The sequence below is a fragment of the Apostichopus japonicus genome, chromosome 20 (genome assembly GCF_037975245.1).
Source record: "Apostichopus japonicus isolate 1M-3 chromosome 20, ASM3797524v1, whole genome shotgun sequence".
NCBI classification, from domain to species: Eukaryota; Metazoa; Echinodermata; class Holothuroidea; order Aspidochirotida; family Stichopodidae; genus Apostichopus; species Apostichopus japonicus.
In genome coordinates this window covers 9,332,033-9,357,714 of record NC_092580.1, presented here as the reverse complement: position 1 = coordinate 9,357,714, position 25,682 = coordinate 9,332,033, and positions in this window count along the sequence as shown.

Here is a 25,682-nt window from a genome sequence, read left to right as displayed (position 1 = left end):
CGGTACCGCAGATTTGATTTATCGGTATCGCACGTTCGATTTATCGGTACCGCACAATCGATTTATCGGTACCGCACAATCGATTTATCGGTACCGCACGTTCGATTAATCGGTATCACACGTTGGATTAATCGGTACCGCATATTTGATTTATCGGTATGTCACGTTCGATTTATCGGTACCGCACAATCGATTTATCGGTACCGCACAATCGATTTATCGCTATCGCACATTCGATTTATCGGTACCGCACAATCGATTTATCGGTACCGCACAATCGATTTATCGGTATCGCACATTCGATTTATAGGTACCGCACATTCGATTTATCGGTACCGCACAATCGATTTATCGGTACCGCACAAACGATTTATCGGTATCGCACATTCGATTTATCGGTACCGCACATTCGATTTATCGGTACCGCACATTCGATTAATCGGTATCACACGTTCGATTAATCGGTACCGCAGATTTGATTTATCGGTATCGCACGTTCGATTTATCTGTACCGCACAATCGATTTATCGGTACCGCACAATCGATTTATCGGTACCGCACATTCGATTAATCGGTATCACACGTTCGATTAATCGGTACCGCAGATTTGATTTATCGGTATCTCACGTTCGATTTATCGGTACCGCACAATCGATTTATCGGTACCGCACAATCGATTTATCGCTATCGCACATTCGATTTATCGGTATCGCACATTCGATTTATCGGTACCGCAATATCGATTAATCGGTCTCGCACATTTGACTTATCGGTACCACACAATCGATTTATCGGTACCGCACATTCGATTAATCGGTATCGCACGTTCGATTTATCGGTACCGCACAATCGATTTATCGGTACCGCACAAGCGATTTATCGGTATCGCACATTTGATTTATAGGTACCGCACATTCGATTTATCGGTACCGCACAATCGATTTATCGGTACCGCACAATCGATTCACGGTATCGCACATTCGATTTATCGGTACCGCACATTCGATTAATCGGTACCGCACATTCGATTTATCGGTACCGCACATTCTATTAATCGGTATCACACGTTCGATTAATCGGTACCGCAGATTTGATTTATCGGTATCTCACGTTCGATTTATCATTACCGCATAATCGATTTATCGGTACCGCACAATCGATTTATCGCTATCTCACGTTCGATTTATCATTACCGCATAATCGATTTATCGGTACCGCACAATCGATTTATCGGTATCGCACATTCGATTTATCGGTATCGCACATTCGATTGATCGGTACCGCTTATTCGATTGATCGGTACCGCGCATTCGATTTATCGGTATCGCACATTCGATTTATCGGTACCGCACATTCGATTGATCGGTACCGCGCAATCGATTTATCGGTACCGCATACTCGATTTATCGGTATAGCATATTCGATTTATTTATATCGCACTTTCGATTTATCGGTACCGCACATTCGATTGATCGGTACCGCACATTCGATTGATCGGTATCGTAAATTCGAGCAATCGGTATCGCACATTCGATTTATCGGTATCGCACATTCGATTTATCGGTACCGCACATTCGATTGATCGGTACCGCGCAATCGATTTATCGGTATCGCATACTCGATTTATCGGTATAGCATATTCGATTTATTGGTATCGCACTTTCGATTTATCGGTACCGCACTTTCGATTGATCGGTACCGCACATTCGATTGATCGGTATCGTAAATTCGAGCAATCGGTATCGCACATTCGATTTATCGGTATCGCACATTCGATTTATCGGTACCGCAGATTCGATTAATCTCTATCGCACGTTCGATATATCGGTAACGCACATTCGATTGATCGGTACCGCACGTTCGATTTATCCGTACCGCACATTCGATTTATCGGTCTCGCACATTCGATTTATCGGTATCGCACGTTCGATTTATCGGTACCGCATATTCGATTGATCGGTACCGCACAATCGATTTATCGGTACCGCAATATCGATTAATCGGTCTCGCACATTTGACTTATCGGTACCGCACAATCGATTTATCGGTACCGCACAATCGATTTATCGGTATCGCACATTCGATTTATCGGTACCGCACATTCGATTGATCGGTACCGCACATTCGATTTATCGGTACCGCATATTCGATTTATCGGAATCGCACATTTGACTTATCGGTACCGCACAATCGAGATATCTGTTCCGCATATTCGATTTATCGGTATCGCATATTCGATTTATTGGTATCGCACATTCGATTTATCGGTACCGCACGTTCGATTTATGGGTACCGCACGTTCTATTTATCGAACCGCACTTCCGATTTATCGGTACGGCACAATCGATTTATCAATACCGCACATTCGATTTATCGGTATCGCTCATTCCATTTATCGGTATCGCACATTCCATTTATTGTTATCGCACATTCGATTTATCGATACCGCGCATTCGATTGATCGGAACCGAGCAATCGATTTATCGGTACCGCACAATCGATTGATCAATATCGCATATTCGATTTATCGGTACCACAATATCGATTTATCAATACCGCACATTCGATTTATCGTTATCGCACATTCCATTTATTGGTATCGCACATTCGATTTATCGGTACCGCAAATTTGATTTATCGGTACCGCACAATCGATTTATCGGTACCGCACAATCGATTTATCGGTTCCGCACATTCTGTTCATCGGTATCGCACGTTCAATTTATCGGTTCCGCACTTTTGATTGATATGTACCGCACAATCGATTTATCGGTACCGCAATATCGATTAATCGGTCTCGCACATTGGACTTATCAATACCACACAATCGATTTATCGGTACCGCACATTCGATTAATCGGTATCGCACGTTCGATTTATCGGTACCGCACAATCGATTTATCGGTACCGCACAATCGACTTATCGGTATCGCACATTCGATTTATAGGTACCGCACATTCGATTTATCGGTACCGCACAATCGATTTATCGGTACCGCACAATCGATTTATCGGTACCGCACAATCGATTTATCGGTACCGCACAATCGATTTATCGGTACCGCACATTCGATTATTCGGTATCACACGTTCGATTAACCGGTACCGCAGATTTGATTTATCGGTATCTCACGTTCGATTTATCGGTACCGCACAATCGATTTATCGGTACCGCACAATCGATTTATCGCTATCGCACATTCGATTTATCGGTATCGCACATTCGATTTATCGGTACCGCAATATCGATTAATCGGTATCGCACATTCGACTTATCGGTACCACACAATCGATTTATCGGTATCGCACATTCGATTTATCGGTTACCGCAATATCGATTAATCGGTCTCGCACATTCGACTTATCGGTACCACACAATCGATTTATCGGTATCGCACATTCGATTAATCGGTATCGCACGTTCGATTTATCGGTACCGCACAATCGATTTATCGGTACCGCACAATCGATTTATCGGTATCGCACATTCGATTTATAGGTACCGCACATTCGATTTATCGGTACCGCACAATCGATTTATCGGTACCGCACAATCGATTTATCGGTATCGCACATTCGATTTATCGGTACCGCACGTTCGATTTATCGGTACCGCACATTCGATTAATCGGTATCACACGTTCGATTAATCGGTACCGCAGATTTGATTTATCGGTATCGCACGTTCGATTTATCGGTACCGCACAATCGATTTATCGGTACCGCACAATCGATTAATCGGTACCGCACAATCGATTTATCGGTATCGCACATTCGATTTATAGGTACCGCACATTCGATTTATCGGTACCGCACAATCGATTTATCGGTACCGCACAATCGATTTATCGGTATCGCACATTCGATTTATCGGTACCGCACATTCGATTTATCGGTACCGCACATTCGATTAATCGGTATCACACGTTCGATTAATCGGTACCGCAGATTAGATTTATCGGTATCGCACGTTCGATTTATCGGTACCGCACAATCGATTTATCGGTACCGCACAATCGATTCACGGTATCGCACATTCGATTTATCGGTATCGCACATTCGATTTATCGGTACCGCACATTCGATTTATCGGTACCGCACATTCGATTAATCGGTATCACACGTTCGATTAATCGGTACCGCAGATTAGATTTATCGGTATCTCACGTTCGATTTATCGGTACCGCACAATCGATTTATCGGTACCGCACAATCGATTTATCGCTATCGCACATTCAATTTATCGGTATCGCACATTCGATTTATCGGTACCGCACTTTCGATTTATCGGTACCGCACAATCGATATATCTCTACCGCATATTCGATTTATCGGTATCGCACATTCGATTAATTGTTATCGCACATTCGATTTATCGGTACCGCAAATTCGATTTATCGGTACCGCACAATCGATTTATCGGTACCGCACAATCGATTTATCGGTACCGCACATTCTGTTCATCGGTATCGCACGTTCAATTTATCGGTTCCGCACTTTTGATTGATCGGAACCGCACAATCGATTTATCGGTACCGCAATATCGATTAATCGGTCTCGCACTTTCGATTTATCGGTACCGAACAATCGATTGTGCGGTACCGATAAATCGATTTATCGGTATCGCACATTCGATTGATAGGTACCGCACATTCGATTTATCGGTACCGCACAATCGATTTATCGGTACCGCACAATCGATTTATCGGTATCGCACATTCGATTTATCGGTACCGCACATTCGATTTATCGGTACCGCACATTCGATTAATCGGTATCACACCTTCGATTAATCGGTACCGCAGATTTGATTTATCGGTATCGCACGTTCGATTTATCGGTACCGCACAATCGATTTATCGGTACCGCACAATCGATTCACGGTATCGCACGTTCGATTTATCGGTATCGCACATTCGATTTATCGGTACCGCACATTCGATTTATCGGTACCGCACATTCGATTAATCGGTATCACACGTTCGATTAATCGGTACCGCAGATTTGATTTATCGGTATCTCACGTTCGATTTATCGGTACCGCACAATCGATTTATCGGTATCTCACGTTCGATTTATCGGTACCGCACAATCGATTTATCGGTACCGCACATTCGATTAATCGGTATCACACGTTTGATTAATCGGTACCGCAGATTTGATTTATCGGTATCGCACGTTCGATTTATCGGTACCGCACAATCGATTTATCGGTACCGCACAATCCATTCACGGTATCGCACGTTCGATTTATCGGTATCGCACTTTCGATTTATCGGTACCGCACAATCGATATATCTGTACCGCACATTCGATTTATCGGTATCGCACATTCGATTTATCGGTACCGCACATTCGATTTATCGGTACCGCACATTCGATTAATCGGTATCACACGTTCGATTAATCGGTACCGCAGATTTGATTGATCGGTATCTCACGTTCGATTTATCGGTACCGCACAATCGATTTATCGGTATCTCACGTTCGATTTATCGGTACCGCACAATCGATTTATCGGTACCACACAATCGACTTATCGGTACCGCAATATCGATTAATCGGTATCGCACATTCGACTTATCGGTACCACACAATCGATTTATCGGTATCGCACATTCGATTTATCGGTTACCGCAATATCGATTAATCGGTCTCGCACATTCGACTTATCGGTACCACACAATCGATTTATCGGTATCGCACATTCGATTAATCGGTATCGCACGTTCGATTTATCGGTACCGCACAATCGATTTATCGGTACCGCACAATCGATTTATCGGTATCGCACATTCGATTTATAGGTACCGCACATTCGATTTATCGGTACCGCACAATCGATTTATCGGTACCGCACAATCGATTTATCGGTATCGCACATTCGATTTATCGGTACCGCACGTTCGATTTATCGGTACCGCACATTCGATTAATCGGTATCACACGTTCGATTAATCGGTACCGCAGATTTGATTTATCGGTATCGCACGTTCGATTTATCGGTACCGCACAATCGATTTATCGGTACCGCACAATCGATTTATCGGTACCGCACAATCGATTTATCGGTATCGCACATTCGATTTATAGGTACCGCACATTCGATTTATCGGTACCGCACAATCGATTTATCGGTACCGCACAATCGATTTATCGGAATCGCACATTCGATTTATCGGTACCGCACATTCGATTTATCGGTACCGCACATTCGATTAATCGGTATCACACGTTCGATTAATCGGTACCGCAGATTAGATTTATCGGTATCGCACGTTCGATTTATCGGTACCGCACAATCGATTTATCGGTACCGCACAATCGATTCACGGTATCGCACATTCGATTTATCGGTATCGCACATTCGATTTATCGGTACCGCACATTCGATTTATCGGTACCGCACATTCGATTAATCGGTATCACACGTTCGATTAATCGGTACCGCAGATTAGATTTATCGGTATCTCACGTTCGATTTATCGGTACCGCACAATCGATTTATCGGTACCGCACAATCGATTTATCGCTATCGCACATTCAATTTATCGGTATCGCACATTCGATTTATCGGTACCGCACTTTCGATTTATCGGTACCGCACAATCGATATATCTGTACCACATATTCGATTTATCGGTATCGCACATTCGATTAATTGTTATCGCACATTCGATTTATCGGTACCGCAAATTCGATTTATCGGTACCGCACAATCGATTTATCGGTACCGCACAATCGATTTATCGGTACCGCACATTCTGTTCATCGGTATCGCACGTTCAATTTATCGGTTCCGCACTTTTGATTGATCGGAACCGCACAATCGATTTATCGGTACCGCAATATCGATTAATCGGTCTCGCACTTTCGATTTATCGGTACCGAACAATCGATTGTGCGGTACCGATAAATCGATTTATCGGTATCGCACATTCGATTGATAGGTACCGCACATTCGATTTATCGGTACCGCACAATCGATTTATCGGTACCGCACAATCGATTTATCGGTATCGCACATTCGATTTATCGGTACCGCACATTCGATTTATCGGTACCGCACATTCGATTAATCGGTATCACACGTTCGATTAATCGGTACCGCAGATTTGATTTATCGGTATCGCACGTTCGATTTATCGGTACCGCACAATCGATTTATCGGTACCGCACAATCGATTCACGGTATCGCACGTTCGATTTATCGGTATCGCACATTCGATTTATCGGTACCGCACATTCGATTTATCGGTACCGCACATTCGATTAATCGGTATCACACGTTCGATTAATCGGTACCGCAGATTTGATTTATCGGTATCTCACGTTCGATTTATCGGTACCGCACAATCGATTTATCGGTATCTCACGTTCGATTTATCGGTACCGCACAATCGATTTATCGGTACCGCACATTCGATTAATCGGTATCACACGTTTGATTAATCGGTACCGCAGATTTGATTTATCGGTATCGCACGTTCGATTTATCGGTACCGCACAATCGATTTATCGGTACCGCACAATCCATTCACGGTATCGCACGTTCGATTTATCGGTATCGCACTTTCGATTTATCGGTACCGCACAATCGATATATCTGTACCGCACATTCGATTTATCGGTATCGCACATTCGATTTATCGGTACCGCACATTCGATTTATCGGTACCGCACATTCGATTAATCGGTATCACACGTTCGATTAATCGGTACCGCAGATTTGATTGATCGGTATCTCACGTTCGATTTATCGGTACCGCACAATCGATTTATCGGTATCTCACGTTCGATTTATCGGTACCGCACAATCGATTTATCGGTACCGCACATTCGATTAATCGGTATCACACGTTCGATTAATCGGTACCGCAGATTTGATTTATCGGTATCGCACGTTCGATTTATCGGTACCGCACAATCGATTTATCGGTACCGCACAATCGATTCACGGTATCGCACGTTCGATTTATCGGTATCGCACATTCGATTTATCGGTACCGCAATATCGATTAATCGGTCTCGCACATTCGATTTATCGGTACCGCACATTCGATTTATCGGTATCGCACATTCCATTTATCGGTATCGCATATTCGATTTATCGGTACCGCACATTCGATTTATCGGTACCGCACATTCGATTTATCGGTACCGCAAATTTGATATATCGATATCGCACATTCGATTAATCGGTATCGCACTTTCGATTTATCGGTACCGCACAATCGATATATCTGTACCGCACATTCGATTTATCGGTATCGCACATTCGATTTATCGGTACCGCAATATCGAGTAATCGGTCTCGCACATTTGACTTATCGGTACCACACAATCGATTTATCGGTACCGCACATTCGATTAATCGGTATCGCACGTTCGATTTATCGGTACCGCACAATCGATTTATCGGTACCGCACAATCGATTTATCGGTGTCGCACATTCGATTTATAGGTACCGCACATTCGATTTATCGGTACCGCACAATCGATTTATCGGTACCGCACAATCGATTTATCGGTATCGCACATTCGATTTATCGGTACCGCACATTCGATTTATCGGTACCGCACATTCGATTAATCGGTATCACACGTTCGATTAATCGGTACCGCAGATTTGATTTATCGGTATCGCACGTTCGATTTATCGGTACCGCACAATCGATTTATCGGTACCGCACAATCGATTTATCGGTACCGCACAATCGATTTATCGGTATCTCACGTTCGATTTATCGGTACCGCACAATCGATTTATCGGTACCGCACATTCGATTAATCGGTATCACACGTTCGATTAATCGGTACCGCAGATTTGATTTATCGGTATCGCACGTTCGATTTATCGGTACCGCACAATCGATTTATCGGTACCGCACAATCGATTCACGGTATCGCACGTTCGATTTATCGGTATCGCACATTCGATTTATCGGTACCGCAATATCGATTAATCGGTCTCGCACATTCGATTTATCGGTACCGCACATTCGATTTATCGGTATCGCACATTCCATTTATCGGTACCGCACTTTCGATTTATCGGTACCGCACAATCGATATATCTGTACCGCATATTCGATTTATCGGTATCGCACATTCGATTAATTGTTATCGCACATTCGATTTATCGGTACCGCAAATTCGATTTATCGGTACCGCACAATCGATTTATCGGTACCGCACAATCGATTTATCGGTACCGCACATTCTGTTCATCGGTATCGCACGTTCAATTTATCGGTTCCGCACTTTTGATTGATCGGAACCGCACAATCGAATTATCGGTACCGCAATATCGATTAATCGGTCTCGCACTTTCGATTTATCGGTACCGAACAATCGATTGTGCGGTACCGATAAATCGATTTATCGGTATCGCACATTCGATTGATAGGTACCGCACATTCGATTTATCGTTACCGCACAATCGATTTATCGGTACCGCACAATCGATTTATCGGTATCGCACATTCGATTTATCGGTACCGCACATTCGATTAATCGGTATCACACGTTCGATTAATCGGTACCGCAGATTTGATTTATCGGTATCGCACGTTCGATTTATCGGTACCGCACAATCGATTTATCGGTACCGCACAATCGATTCACGGTATCGCACGTTCGATTTATCGGTATCGCACATTCGATTTATCGGTACCGCACATTCGATTTATCGGTACCGCACATTCGATTAATCGGTATCACACGTTCGATTAATCGGTACCGCAGATTTGATTTATCGGTATCTCACGTTCGATTTATCGGTACCGCACAATCGATTTATCGGTATCTCACGTTCGATTTATCGGTACCGCACAATCGATTTATCGGTACCGCACATTCGATTAATCGGTATCACACGTTCGATTAATCGGTACCGCAGATTTGATTTATCGGTATCGCACGTTCGATTTATCGGTACCGCACAATCGATTTATCGGTACCGCACAATCGATTCACGGTATCGCACGTTCGATTTATCGGTATCGCACTTTCGATTTATCGGTACCGCACAATCGATATATCTGTACCGCACATTCGATTTATCGGTATCGCACATTCGATTTATCGGTACCGCACATTCGATTTATCGGTACCGCACATTCGATTAATCGGTATCACACGTTCGATTAATCGGTACCGCAGATTTGATTGATCGGTATCTCACGTTCGATTTATCGGTACCGCACAATCGATTTATCGGTATCTCACGTTCGATTTATCGGTACCGCACAATCGATTTATCGGTACCGCACATTCGATTAATCGGTATCACACGTTCGATTAATCGGTACCGCAGATTTGATTTATCGGTATCGCACGTTCGATTTATCGGTACCGCACAATCGATTTATCGGTACCGCACAATCGATTCACGGTATCGCACGTTCGATTTATCGGTATCGCACATTCGATTTATCGGTACCGCAATATCGATTAATCGGTCTCGCACATTCGATTTATCGGAACCGCACATTCGATTTATCGGTATCGCACATTCCATTTATTGGTATCGCATATTCGATTTATCGGTACCGCACATTCGATTTATCGGTACCGCACATTCGATTTATCGGTACCGCAAATTTGATATATCGATATCGCACATTCGATTAATCGGTATCGCACTTTCGATTTATCGGTACCGCACAATCGATATATCTGTACCGCACATTCGATTTATCGGTATCGCACATTCGATTTATCGGTACCGCAATATCGATTAATCGGTCTCGCACATTTGACTTATCGGTACCACACAATCGATTTATCGGTACCGCACATTCGATTAATCGGTATCGCACGTTCGATTTATCGGTACCGCACAATCGATTTATCGGTACCGCACAATCGATTTATCGGTATCGCACATTCGATTTATAGGTACCGCACATTCGATTTATCGGTACCGCACAATCGATTTATCGGTACCGCACAATCGATTTATCGGTATCGCACATTCGATTTATCGGTACCGCACATTCGATTTATCGGTACCGCACATTCGATTAATCGGTATCACACGTTCGATTAATCGGTACCGCAGATTTGATTTATCGGTATCGCACGTTCGATTTATCGGTACCGCACAATCGATTTATCGGTACCGCACAATCGATTCACGGTATCGCACGTTCGATTTATCGGTATCGCACATTCGATTTATCGGTACCGCACATTCGATTTATCGGTACCGCACATTCGATTAATCGGTACCGCGCAATCGATTTATCGGTACCGCATACTCGATTTATCGGTATAGCATATTCGATTTATTGGTATCGCACTTTCGATTTATCGGTACCGCACTTTCGATTTATCGGTACCGCACATTCGATTGATCGGTATCGTAAATTCGAGAAATCGGAATCGCACATTCGATTTATCGGTATCGCACATTCGATTTATCGGTACCGCAGATTCGATTAATCTCTATCGCACGTTCGATTTATCGGTTCCGCACTTTTGATTGATCGGTACCGCACAATCGATTTATCGGTACCGCAATATCGATTAATCGGTCTCGCACATTTGACTTATCGGTACCACACAATCGATTTATCGGTACCGCACATTCGATTAATCGGTATCGCACGTTCGATTTATCGGTACCGCACAATCGATTTATCGGTACCGCACATTCGATTGATCGGTATCGCACGTTCGATTTATCGGTACCGCACAATCGATTTATAGGTACCGCACATTCGATTTATCGGTACCGCACAATCGATTTATCGGTACCGCACAATCGATTTATCGGTATCGCACATTCGGTTTATCGGTACCGCACATTCGATTTATCGGTACCGCACATTCGATTAAGCGGTATCACACGTTGGATTAATCGGTACCGCAGATTTGATTTATCGGTATCGCACGTTCGATTTATCGGTACCGCACAATCGATTTATCGGTACCGCACAATCGATTTATCGGTACCGCACGTTCGATTAATCGGTATCACACGTTGGATTAATCGGTACCGCATATTTGATTTATCGGTATGTCACGTTCGATTTATCGGTACCGCACAATCGATTTATCGGTACCGCACAATCGATTTATCGCTATCGCACATTCGATTTATCGGTACCGCACAATCGATTTATCGGTACCGCACAATCGATTTATCGGTATCGCACATTCGATTTATAGGTACCGCACATTCGATTTATCGGTACCGCACAATCGATTTATCGGTACCGCACAAACGATTTATCGGTATCGCACATTCGATTTATTGGTACCGCACATTCGATTTATCGGTACCGCACATTCGATTAATCGGTATCACACGTTCGATTAATCGGTACCGCAGATTTGATTTATCGGTATCGCACGTTCGATTTATCGGTACCGCACAATCGATTTATCGGTACCGCACAATCGATTTATCGGTACCGCACATTCGATTAATCGGTATCACACGTTCGATTAATCGGTACCGCAGATTTGATTTATCGGTATCTCACGTTCGATTTATCGGTACCGCACAATCGATTTATCGGTACCGCACAATCGATTTATCGCTATCGTACATTCGATTTATCGGTACCGCACTTTTGATTGATCGGTACCGCACAATCGATTTATCGGTATCGCACAATCGATTTATCGATACCGCACATTCGATTTATCGGTATCGCACATTCGATTTATTGTTATCGCACATTCGATTTATCGGTATCGCACAATCGATTTATCGGTACCGCACATTCGAATTATCGGTATCGCACATTCGATTTATTGTTATCGCACATTCGATTTATCGGTATCGCACGTTCGATTTATCGGTACCGCACTTTTGATTGATCGGTACCGCACAATCGATTTACCGGTATCGCACTTTCGATTTATCGGTACCGCAAATTCAATTTATCGGTATCGCACATTCGATTTATTGTTATCGCACATTCGATTGATCGGTACCGCACATTCGATTTATCGGTACCGCAGATTCGATTAATCTCTATCGCACGTTCGATTTATCGGTTCCGAACTTTTGATTGATCGGTACCGCACAATCGATTTATCGGTACCGCAATATCGATTAATCGGTCTCGCACATTTGACTTATCGGTACCACACATTCGATTTATCGGTACCGCACAATCGATTTATCGGTATCGCACGTTCGATTTATAGGTACCGCACATTCGATTTATCGGTACCGCACATTCGATTTATCGGTACCGCACAATCGATTTATCGGTATCGCACATTCGATTCATTGGTACCGCACATTCGATTTATCGGTACCGCACGTTCGATTAATCGGTATCACATGTTGGATTAATCGGTACCGCAGATTTGATTTATCGGTATTTCACGTTCGATTTGTCGGTACCGCACAATCGATTTATCGGTACCGCACAATCGATTTATCGCTATCGCACATTCGATTTATCGGTACCGCACAATCGATTTATCGGTACCGCACAATCGATTTATCGGTATCGCACGTTCGATTTATCGGTACCGCACATTCGATTTATCGGTACCGCACAATCGATTTATCGGTACCGCACAAAGGATTTATCGGTATCGCACATTCGATTTATCGGTACCGCACATTCGATATATCGGTACCGCACATTCGATTAATCGGTACTGCAGATTTGATTTATCGGTATCGCACGTTCGATTTATCGGTACCGCACAATCGATTTATCGGTACCGCACAATCGATTTATCGGTACCGCACATTCGATTAATCGGTATCACACGTTCGATTAATCGGTACCGCAGATTTGATTTATCGGTATCTCACGTTCGATTTATCGGTACCGCACAATCGATTTATCGGTACCGCACAATCGATTTATCGCTATCGCACATTCGATTAATCGGTACTGCAGATTCGATTTATCGGTACCGCACATTCGATTGATCGGTACCGCAGATTTGATTTATCGGTATCGCACATTCGATTGATCGGTACCGCGCAATCGATTTATCGGTACCGCATACTCGATTTATCGGTATAGCATATTCGATTTATTGTTATCGTACATTCGATTTATCGGTATCGCACAATCGATTTATCGGTACCGCACATTCGATTTATCGGTATCGCACATTCGATTTATTGTTATCGCACATTCGATTTATCGGTATCGCACGTTCGATTTATCGGTACCGCACTTTTGATTGATCGGTACCGCACAATCGATTTACCGGTATCGCACTTTCGATTTATCGGTACCGCAAATTCGATTTATCGGTATCGCACATTCGATTTATTGTTATCGCACATTCGATTGATCGGTACCGCACATTCGATTTATCGGTACCGCAGATTCGATTAATCTCTATCGCACGTTCGATTCATCGGTTCCGAACTTTTGATTGATCGGTACCGCACAATCGATTTATCGGTACCGCAATATCGATTAATCGGTCTCGCACATTTGACTTATCGGTACCACACAATCGATTTATCGGTACCGCACATTCGATTAATCGGTATCGCACGTTCGATTTATCGGTACCGCACAATCGATTTATCGGTACCGCACAATCGATTTATCGGTATCGCACATTCGATTTATAGGTACCGCACATTCGATTTATCGGTACCGCACAATCGATTTATCGGTACCGCACAATCGATTTATCGGTATCGCACATTCGATTCATTGGTACCGCACATTCGATTTATCGGTACCGCACATTCGATTAATCGGTATCACATGTTGGATTAATCGGTACCGCAGATTTGATTTATCGGTATTTCACGTTCGATTTGTCGGTACCGCACGATCGATTTATCGGTACCGCACATTCGATTTATCGGTATCGCACATTCGATTTATTGTTATCCTACATTCGATTTATCGGTATCGCACGTTCGATTTATCGGTACCGCACTTTTGATTGATCGGTACCGCACAATCGATTTACCGGTATCGCACTTTCGATTTATCGGTACCGCAAATTCGATTTATCGGTATCGCACATTCGATTTATTGTTATCGCACATTCGATTGATCGGTACCGCACATTCGATTTATCGGTACCGCAGATTCGATTAATCTCTATCGCACGTTCGATTTATCGGTTCCGAACTTTTGATTGATCGGTACCGCACAATCGATTTATCGGTACCGCAATATCGATTAATCGGTTTCGCACATTTGACTTATCGGTACCACACAATCGATTTATCGGTACCGCACATTCGATTAATCGGTATCGCACGTTCGATTTATCGGTACCGCACAATCGATTTATCGGTACCGCACAATCGATTTATCGGTATCGCACATTCGATTTATAGGTACCGCACATTCGATTTATCGGTACCGCACAATCGATTTATCGGTACCGCACAATCGATTTATCGGTATCGCACATTCGATTCATTGGTACCGCACATTCGATTTATCGGTACCGCACATTCGATTAATCGGTATCACATGTTGGATTAATCGGTACCGCAGATTTGATTTATCGGTATTTCACGTTCGATTTGTCGGTACCGCACGATCGATTTATCGGTATCGCACAATCGATTTATCGCTATCGCACATTCGATTTATCGGTACCGCACAATCGATTTATCGGTACCGCACAATCGATTTATCGGTATCGCACGTTCGATTTATCGGTACCGCACATTCGATTTATCGGTACCGCACAATCGATTTATCGGTAGCGCACAAAGGATTTATCGGTATCGCACATTCGATTTATTGGTACCGCACATTCGATTTATCGGTACCGCACATTCGATTAATCGGTACTGCAGATTTGATTTATCGGTATCGCACGTTCGATTTATCGGTACCGCACAATCGATTTATCGGTACCGCACAATCGATTTATCGGTACCGCACAATCGATTTATCGGTATCGCACATTCGATTTATCGGTAGCGCACATTCGATTAATCGGTACCGCAGATTTGATTTATCGGTATCTCACGTTCGATTTATCGGTACCGCACAATCGATTTATCGGTACCGCACAATCGATTTATCGCTATCGCACATTCGATTTATCGGTATCGCACATTCGATTTATCGGTAGCGCACATTCGATTGATCGGTACCGCGCAATCGATTTATCGGTACCGCACAATCGATTTATCAATACCGCACATTCGATAAATCGGTCTCGCACATTCGATTTATCGGTACCGCACAATCGATTTATCTGTACCGCACATTCGATTTATCGGTATCGCACATTCGATTTATTGTTATCGCACATTCGATTTATCGGTATCGCACGTTCGATTTATCGGTACCGCACTTTTGATTGATCGGTACCGCACAATCGATTTATCAATACCGCACAATCGATTTATCGGTATCGCACGTTCGATTTATCGGTACCGCACATTCGATTTATCGGTACCGCACATTCGATTTATTTTTATCGCACTTTCGATTTATCGGTACCGCACTTTCGATTTATCGGTACCGCACATTCGATTGATCGGTATCGTAAATTCGAGCAATCGGTATCGCACATTCGATTTATCGGTACCGCACATTCGATTTATCGGTACCGCAGATTCGATAAATCTCTATCGCACGTTCGATATATCGGTACCGCACTTTCGATTGATCGGTACCGCACAGTTGATTTATCGGTACCGCACAATCGATTTATCGGTATCGCACATTCGATTTATCTGTATCGCACGTTCGATTTATCGGTACCGCAACATCGATTAATCGGTCTCGCACATTTGACTTATCGGTACCGCACAATCGATTTATCGGTACCGCATATTCGATTTATCGGTACCGCACATTCGATTTATCGGTACCGCACATTCAATTAATCGGTATCACACGTTCAATTTATCGGTACCGCACATTCGATTTATCGGTAGCGCACATTCGATTGATCGGTACCGCGCAATCGATTTATCGGTACCGCACAATCGATTTATCAATACCGCACATTCGATTAATCGGTCTCGCACATTCGATTTATCGGTACCGCACAATCGATTTATCGGTACCGCACATTCGATTTATCGGTATCGCACATTCGATTTATTGTTATCGCACATTCGATTTATCGGTATCGCACGTTCGATTTATCGGTACCGCACTTTTGATTGATCGGTACCGCACAATCGATTTATCGGTATCGCACAATCGATTTATCGGTACCGCAAATTCAATTTATCGGTATCGCACATTCGATTTATTGTTATCGCACCTTCGATTTATCTGTATCGCACAATCGATTTATCGGTACCGCACATTCGATTTATCGGTATCGCACATTCGATTTATTGTTATCGCACATTCAATTTATCGGTATCGCACGTTCGATTTATCGGTACCGCACTTTTGATTGATCGGTACCGCACAATCGATTTATCGGTATCGCACATTCGATTTATTGTTATCGCACATTCGATTTATCGGTATCGCACGTTCGATTTATCGGTACCGCACTTTTGATTGATCGGTACCGCACAATCGATTTATCGGTATCGCACAATCGATTTATCGATACCGCACATTCGATTTATCGGTATCGCACATTCGATTTATTGTTATCGCACATTCGATTTATCGGTATCGCACAATCGATTTATCGGTACCGCACATTCGATTTATCGGTATCGCACATTCGATTTATTGTTATCGCACATTCGATTTATCGGTATCGCACGTTCGATTTATCGGTACCGCACTTTTGATTGATCGGTACCGCACAATCGATTTACCGGTATCGCACTTTCGATTTATCGGTACCGCAAATTCGATTTATCGGTATCGCACATTCGATTTATTGTTATCGCACATTCGATTGATCGGTACCGCACATTCGATTTATCGGTACCGCAGATTCGATTAATCTCTATCGCACGTTCGATTTATCGGTTCCGAACTTTTGATTGATCGGTACCGCACAATCGATTTATCGGTACCGCAATATCGATTAATCGGTCTCGCACATTTGACTTATCGGTACCACACAATCGATTTATCGGTACCGCACATTCGATTAATCGGTATCGCACGTTCGATTTATCGGTACCGCACAATCGATTTATCGGTACCGCACAATCGATTTATCGGTATCGCACATTCGATTTATAGGTACCGCACATTCGATTTATCGGTACCGCACAATCGATTTATCGGTACCGCACAATCGATTTATCGGTATCGCACATTCGATTCATTGGTACCGCACATTCGATTTATCGGTACCGCACATTCGATTAATCGGTATCACATGTTGGATTAATCGGTACCGCAGATTTGATTTATCGGTATTTCACGTTCGATTTGTCGGTACCGCACAATCGATTTATCGCTATCGCACATTCGATTTATCGGTACCGCATAATCGATTTATCGGTACCGCACAATCGATTTATCGGTATCGCACGTTCGATTTATCGGTACCGCACATTCGATTTATCGGTACCGCACAATCGATTTATCGGTACCGCACAAAGGATTTATCGGTATCGCACATTCGATTTATTGGTACCGCACATTCGATTTATCGGTACCGCACATTCGATTAATCGGTACCGCAGATTTGATTTATCGGTATCCCACGTTCGATTTATCGGTACCGCACAATCGATTTATAGGTACCGCACAATCGATTTATCGGTACCGCACATTCGATTAATCGGTATCACACGTTCGATTAATCGGTACCGCAGATTTGATTTATCGGTATCTCACGTTCGATTTATCGGTACCGCACAATCGATTTATCGGTACCGCACGTTCGATTTATCGCTATCGCACATTCGATTTATCGGTATCGCACATTCGATTTATCGGTACCGCACATTCGATTGATCGGTACCGCGCAATCGATTTATCGGTATCGCACATTCGATTGATCGGTACCGCGCAATCGATTTATTGGTACCGCATACTCGATTTATCGGTATAGCATATTCGATTTATTGGTATCGCACTTTCGATTTATCGGTACCGCACAATCGATTGATCGGTACCGCACATTCGATTGATCGGTATCGTAAATTCGAGCAATCGGTATCGCACATTCGATTTATCGGTATCGCACATTCGATTTATCGGTACCGCAGATTCGATTAATCTCTATCGCACGTTCGATATATCGGTAACGCACATTCGATTGATCGGTTCCGCACAATCGATTTATCGGTACCGCACATTCGATTTATCGGTATCGCACATTCGATTTATCGGTACCGCACATTCGATTTATCGGTACCGCACATTCGATTTATCGGTACCGCATATTCGATTTATCGGAATCGCACATTTGACTTATCGGTACCGCACAATCGAGATATCGGTTCCGCATATTCGATTTATCGGTATCGCATATTCGATTTATCGGTACCGCAGATTCGATTAATCTCTATCGCACGTTCGATATATCGGTAACGCACATTCGATTGATCGGTTCCGCACAATCGATTTATCGGTACCGCACATTCGATTTATCGGTCTCGCACATTCGATTTATCGGTATCGCACGTTCGATTTATCGGTACCGCATATTCGATTGATCGGTACCGCACAATCGATTTATCGGTACCGCAATATCGATTAATCGGTCTCGCAAATTTGACTTATCGGTACCGCACAATCGATTTATCGGTACCGCACAATCGATTTATCGGTATCGCACATTCGATTTATCGGTACCGCACATTCGATTTATCGGTACCGCACATTCGATTTATCGGTACCGCATATTCGATTTATCGGAATCGCACATTTGACTTATCGGTACCGCACAATAGAGATATCGGTTATGCATATTCGATTTATCGGTATCGCACATTCGATTTATTGGTATCGCACATTCGATTTATCGGTACCGCACGTTCGATTTATCGGTACCGCACGTTCTATTTATCGAACCGCACTTCCGATTTATCGGTACGGCACAATCGATTTATCAATACCGCACATTCGATTGATCGGTATCGCTCATTCCATTTATCGGTATCGCACATTCCATTTATTGTTATCGCACATTCGATTTATCGGTACCGCGCATTCGATTGATCGGTACCGAGCAATCGATTTATCGGTACCGCACAATCGATTGATCAATATCGCATATTCGATTTATCGGTACCACAATATCGATTTATCAATACCGCACATTCGATTTATCGGTACCGCACATTCGATTTATCGGTACCGCACTTTCGATTTATCGGTACCGCACAATCGATTTATCAATATTACACATTCGATTTATCGGTACCGCAATATCGATTAATCGGTCTCGCACATTCGATTTATCGGTACCGCACATTCGATTTATCGGTATCGCACATTCCATTTATTGGTATCGCATATTCGATTTATCGGTACCGCACATTCGATTTATCGGTACCGCACATTCGATTTATCGGTACCGCAAATTTGATATATCGATATCGCACATTCGATTAATCGGTATCGCACTTTCGATTTATCGGTACCGCACAATCGATATATCTGTCCAGCACATTCGATTTATCGGTATCGCACATTCGATTTATCGGTACCGCAATATCGATTAATCGGTCTCGCACATTTGACTTATCGGTACCACACAATCGATTTATCGGTACCGCACATTCGATTAATCGGTATCGCACGTTCGATTTATCGGTACCGCACGTTCGATTTATCGGTACCGCACAATCGATTTATCGGTATCGCACATTCGATTTATAGGTACCGCACATTCGATTTATCGGTACCGCACAATCGATTTATCGGTATCGCACATTCGATTTATCGGTACCGCACATTCGATTTATCGGTACCGCACATTCGATTAATCGGTATCACACGTTCGATTAATCGGTACCGCAGATTTGATTTATCGGTATCGCACGTTCGATTTATCGGTACCGCACAATCGATTTATCGGTACCGCACAATCGATTCACGGTATCGCACATTCGATTTATCGGTATCGCACGTTCGATTTATCGGTACCGCACAATCGATTTATCGGTACCGCACAATCGATTTATCGGTATCGCACATTCGATTTATAGGTACCGCACATTCGATTTTTCGGTACCGCACAATCGATTTATCGGTACCGCACAATCGATTTATCGGTATCGCACGTTCGATTTATCGGTACCGCACATTCGATTTATCGGTACCGCACGTTCGATTAATCGGTATCACACGTTCGATTAATCGGTACCGCAGATTTGATTTATCGGTATGTCACGTTCGATTTATCGGTACCGCACAATCGATTTATCGGTACCGCACAATCGATTTATCAATACCGCACATTCGATTTATCGGTATCGCTCATTCCATTTATCGGTATCGCACATTCCATTTATTGTTATCGCACATTCGATTTATCGGTACCGCGCATTCGATTGATCGGTACCGAGCAATCGATTTATCGGTACCGCACAATCGATTGATCAATATCGCATATTCGATTTATCGGTACCACAATATCGATTTATCAATACCGCACATTCGATTTATCGTTATCGCACATTCCATTTATTGGTATCGCACATTCGATTTATCGGTACCGCACATTCGATTTATCGGTACCGCACATTCGATTTATCGGTACCGCACTTTCGATTTATCGGTACCGCACAATCGATTTATCAATATTACACATTCGATTTATCGGTACCGCAATATCGATTAATCGGTCTCGCACATTCGATTTATCGGTACCGCACATTCGATTTATCGGTATCGCACATTCCATTTATTGGTATCGCATATTCGATTTATCGGTACCGCACATTCGATTTATCGGTACCGCACATTCGATTTATCGGTACCGCAAATTTGATATATCGATATCGCACATTCGATTAATCGGTATCGCACTTTCGATTTATCGGTACCGCACAATCGATATATCTGTACCGCACATTCGATTTATCGGTATCGCACATTCGATTTATCGGTACCGCAATATCGATTAATCGGTCTCGCACATTTGACTTATCGGTACCACACAATCGATTTATCGGTACCGCACATTCGATTAATCGGTATCGCACGTTCGATTTATCGGTACCGCACAATCGATTTATCGGTACCTCACAATCGATTTATCGGTATCGCACATTCGATTTATAGGTACCGCACATTCGATTTATCGGTACCGCACAATCGATTTATCGGTACCGCACAATCGATTTATCGGTATCGCACATTCGATTTATCGGTACCGCACATTCGATTAATCGGTATCACACGTTCGATTAATCCGTACCGCAGATTTGATTTATCGGTATCGCACGTTCGATTTATCGGTACCGCACAATCGATTTATCGGTACCGCACAATCGATTCACGGTATCGCACATTCGATTTATCGGTACCGCACATTCGATTAATCGGTACCGCGCAATCGATTTATCGGTACCGCATACTCGATTTATCGGTATAGCATATTCGATTTATTGGTATCGCACTTTCGATTTATCGGTACCGCACTTTCGATTTATCGGTACCGCACATTCGATTGATCGGTATCGTAAATTCGAGCAATCGGAATCGCACATTCGATTTATCGGTATCGCACATTCGATTTATCGGTACCGCAGATTCGATTAATCTCTATCGCACGTTCGATTTATCGGTTCCGCACTTTTGCAATATCGATTAATCGGTCTCGCACATTTGACTTATCGGTACCACACAATCGATTTATCGGTACCGCACATTCGATTAATCGGTATCGCACGTTCGATTTATCGGTACCGCACAATCGATTAATCGGTACCGCACATTCGATTTATCGGTATCGCACATTCCATTTATTGGTATCGCATATTCGATTTATCGGTACCGCACAGTCGATTTATCGGTACCGCACATTCGATTTATCGGTACCGCAAATTTGATATATCGATATCGCACATTCGATTAATCGGTATCGCACTTTCGATTTATCGGTACCGCACAATCGATATATCTGTACCGCACATTCGATTTATCGGTATCGCACATTCGATTTATCGGTACCGCAATATCGATTAATCGGTCTCGCACATTTGACTTATCGGTACCACACAATCGATTTATCGGTACCGCACATTCGATTAATCGGTATCGCACGTTCGATTTATCGGTACCGCACGTTCGATTTATCGGTACCGCACAATCGATTTATCGGTATCGCACATTCGATTTATTGGTATCGCACTTTCGATTTATCGGTACCGCACTTTCGATTTATCGGTACCGCACATTCGATTTATCGGTACCGCACATTCGATTTATCGGTACCGCACATTCGATTAATCGGTATCACACATTCGATTTATCGGTACCGCAGATTCGATTAATCTCTATCGCACGTTCGATTTATCGGTTCCGCACTTTTGATTGATCGGTACCGCACAATCGATTTATCGGTACCGCAATATCGATTAATCGGTCTCGCACATTTGACTTATCGGTACCACACAATCGATTTATCGGTACCGCACATTCGATTAATCGGTATCGCACGTTCGATTTATCGGTACCGCACAATCGATTAATCGGTACCGCACATTCGATTTATCGGTATCGCACATTCCATTTATTGGTATCGCATATTCGATTTATCGGTACCGCACAGTCGATTTATCGGTACCGCACATTCGATTTATCGGTACCGCAAATTTGATATATCGATATCGCACATTCGATTAATCGGTATCGCACTTTCGATTTATCGGTACCGCACAATCGATATATCTGTACCGCACATTCGATTTATCGGTATCGCACATTCGATTTATCGGTACCGCAATATCGATTAATCGGTCTCGCACATTTGACTTATCGGTACCACACAATCGATTTATCGGTACCGCACATTCGATTAATCGGTATCGCACGTTCGATTTATCGGTACCGCACGTTCGATTTATCGGTACCGCACAATCGATTTATCGGTATCGCACATTCGATTTATAGGTACCGCACATTCGATTGATCGGTACCGCACAATCGATTTATCGGTATCGCACATTCGATTTATCGGTACCGCACATTCGATTTATCGGTACCGCACATTCGATTAATCGGTATCACACGTTCGATTAATCGGTACCGCAGATTTGATTTATCGGTATCGCACGTTCGATTTATCGGTACCGCACAATCGATTTATCGGTACCGCACAATCGATTCACGGTATCGCACATTCGATTTATCGGTATCGCACATTCGATTTATCGGTATCGCACGTTCGATTTATCGGTACCGCACAATCGATTTATCGGTACCGCACAATCGATTTATCGGTATCGCACATTCGATTTATAGGTACCGCACATTCGATTTATCGGTACCGCACAATCGATTTATCGGTACCGCACAATCGATTTATCGGTACCGCACATTCGATTTATCGGTACCGCACATTCGATTTATCGGTACCGCACATTCGATTAATCGGTTTCACACGTTGGATTAATCGGTACCGCAGATTTGATTTATCGGTATCGCACGTTCGATTTATCGATACGCACAATCGATTTATCGGTACCGCACATTCGATTTATCGGTACCGCACGTTCGATTAATCGGTATCACACGTTCGATTAATCGGTACCGCAGATTTGATTTATCGGTATGTCACGTTCGATTTATCGGTACCGCACAATCGATTTATCGGTACCGCACAATCGATTTATCAATACCGCACATTCGATTTATCGGTATCGCTCATTCCATTTATCGGTATCGCACATTCCATTTATTGTTATCGCACATTCGATTTATCGGTACCGCGCATTCGATTGATCGGTACCGAGCAATCGATTTATCGGTACCGCACAATCGATTGATCAATATCGCATATTCGATTTATCGGTACCACAATATCGATTTATCAATACCGCACATTCGATTTATCGTTATCGCACATTCCATTTATTGGTATCGCACATTCGATTTATCGGTACCGCACATTCGATTTATCGGTACCGCACATTCGATTTATCGGTACCGCACTTTCGATTTATCGGTACCGCACAATCGATTTATCAATATTACACATTCGATTTATCGGTACCGCAATATCGATTAATCGGTCTCGCACATTCGATTTATCGGTACCGCACATTCGATTTATCGGTATCGCACATTCCATTTATTGGTATCGCATATTCGATTTATCGGTACCGCACATTCGATTTATCGGTACCGCATATTCGATTTATCGGTACCGCAAATTTGATATATCGATATCGCACATTCGATTAATCGGTATCGCACTTTCGATTTATCGGTACCGCACAATCGATATATCTGTACCGCACATTCGATTTATCGGTATCGCACATTCGATTTATCGGTACCGCAATATCGATTAATCGGTCTCGCACATTTGACTTATCGGTACCACACAATCGATTTATCGGTACCGCACATTCGATTAATCGGTCTCGCACATTTGACTTATCGGTACCACACAATCGATTTATCGGTACCGCACATTCGATTAATCGGTATCGCACGTTCGATTTATCGGTACCGCACAATCGATTTATCGGTACCGCACAATCGATTTATCGGTATCGCACATTCGATTTATAGGTACCGCACATTCGATTTATCGGTACCGCACAATCGATTTATCGGTACCGCACAATCGATTTATCGGTATCGCACATTCGATTTATCGGTACCGCACATTCGATTTATCGGTACCGCACATTCGA